This window comes from Arachis hypogaea, chromosome 18 (assembly GCF_003086295.3).
Source record: "Arachis hypogaea cultivar Tifrunner chromosome 18, arahy.Tifrunner.gnm2.J5K5, whole genome shotgun sequence".
Classification (NCBI taxonomy): domain Eukaryota; kingdom Viridiplantae; phylum Streptophyta; class Magnoliopsida; order Fabales; family Fabaceae; genus Arachis; species Arachis hypogaea.
Window position 1 is genome coordinate 48,556,840 of NC_092053.1, and position 2,203 is coordinate 48,559,042.

Below are 2,203 nucleotides of genomic sequence, written 5' to 3' on the forward strand. Positions count from 1 at the left end.
TGATTTTACAACTATGGGAGGATCACATCTTGTTTAAGATGCCTCACCCCAACTCTCCCTCTGAGATAACTGTGCAACACCTAGTGTTACAACCATCTCTTTCAGTGTAAAGCTTTACTAAGCCCCCAAACATCAATTCTAAGTTTGGTGTTGGGCAGCTATTAAGAAGCACTAAAAATAAAGGTACTCGGAAGAAAGTACCTAAAGGCTGGAGGGACAAGAAAGTCCCCACTGAAGGCCTCTCACCTGGCATGAGAGCTGTCTTCACCAAGAAACCAGTCCTACCACATACAATGAGTCGTATCCTATCTCTAGAGCATGTGGAGCTCATTCATGAGAAGACAGGAAGAAAGTTCATTGTAAGGGGCGAAATTCTGAGCCCATACTCACCTCCGTAAAGAGCTAACCGTCAAGCTAATGACGTTAAAGAAGCACTTGTTGGGAGGTAACCCAACCTTAATTAATTATTTTTATTTTCTTTCATTTTGTTTTTCTTTAAGTTATTTTATTTTAGGTTCATGATCATGTGCAGCAGTCAGAACAGAGACAGAAATGTTAAGCAGTGAAAACATAACACTCTGGATGGAGTGTTGCTGGTGTTGAACGCCAGCCAGGGAGCAGACCCTAGTCGTTCAATGCCACCAATAGGCAGCATAGCTTGCGCTGAACGCCAGCCAGGGAGCAGACCCTTAGCATTCAACGCCAATGCAGAGGGAAGAGAATCTGAATTCCCTAGCCTCTCAGGACCAGTGGGTCCCACAGAATCTTTACCCACCCCACTTTTTCCTCTCTCTTTCACACTTCCCTATACACTCTTCCCTATAAACCCTAGCCCAATCACATCCATATCACTTCTCCAAAACCATCATAGCTCCCACCAACCCCCATCCACTTCAAAATAAAATTTCCCTCCCAATTACCCACCCATGGCCAAACCTAACCCTACCCCCTCCTACGAATACTGATAAACCCCTTTTTTAGGGTTTATCATGTGTAGATTTTAAGGGTTTTATCAGTGATCTTCCACACTTAATCATATAAAACTGCATGATTTTGTGTTCCTCTCCCTACTTTGCCTCATAGTTGAAAACATGCTTCTTTTGCATCAAAAATTGATATATTGTAATCCTCCTCTATTACCATCGATGCCTTGATCCGTTTGTTAAGTGGTTTCAGAAGTTATAGGGCAAAAATGGCTAAGAAGAGTGAAGGAAGCATGCATGAATGGAAGGAGCATGGAATAAAGTAGAATTTTGGAATTTGGGCATGGGCGTGCGCGTACGCGTGGATGTGCACACCCAGAGCCGGCGCAGTGGAGCCGAACGAGAAGCCGGCGCGCTTTCCTTAGACGTGCGCGCGCAATGCACGCCTGCGTGTAGGTCGCGAAAATCCCCAGGTGCGCGTACACGTACTGTGCGCGTACGCGCCGATGTGCGCACGTGATTTTTTAAGAGAAAAATGTGACCAGCGATTTCAAAGAGTCCCAGGCCCTGTTGTGGAGTAGAATTTTGGAGGGAAAAGCTTAAGAAGACTAAGGATTAGGCAGGGTGGGGACAATGAGTCATAATTCTAGATATTTTGGGTAGTTAGTTACATTTTGTTTTTAGAGAGAGAAACTCAAACTTCTCTCTAGGATTTCACCTTTTTCCATTGCAATTCTCCTTTGATTTCTTGGTGAGATCCATTGCTAATTCACCTTTACTTTGATACAAGTTGTAGATCTACTCTTCTTCTACTCTCAATTAGTGTTCTCTTGATTCTATCTCTTGGATCTAGATTTGTGATTTTGTTACTTTGAATTTTGATTAATGAATTAAGGAATTTCATTCAATTGTTTGATTGTTGATGATTGATTGGATTAGATAGCTTTAATTCACTTCCTTTCTCTCAATTACATCATGTCTTCTATGATTGTCTACCAATTGTTTGTGATAATGACAACCTTAGATATGGAGTAGATTTCTCTTACTTGGCTTAGGGGTTGAGTTATTGGAGACACTTGAGTAGTGGATATCAATTGTTGATTAGGAATTGAAGATTTGCTAATTGACTTGGAGTGGACTAAAGCTAGACTTCCCTAGGGTGAGACTAGGACTTGTGACTCAAGTTAGTTACTCTCACTTGACTTTCCTCCATTATTAGGGGGTTAACCAAGTGAAGCAATAATCAACTCTTATCACAATTGGAGAAAACTATAATGATG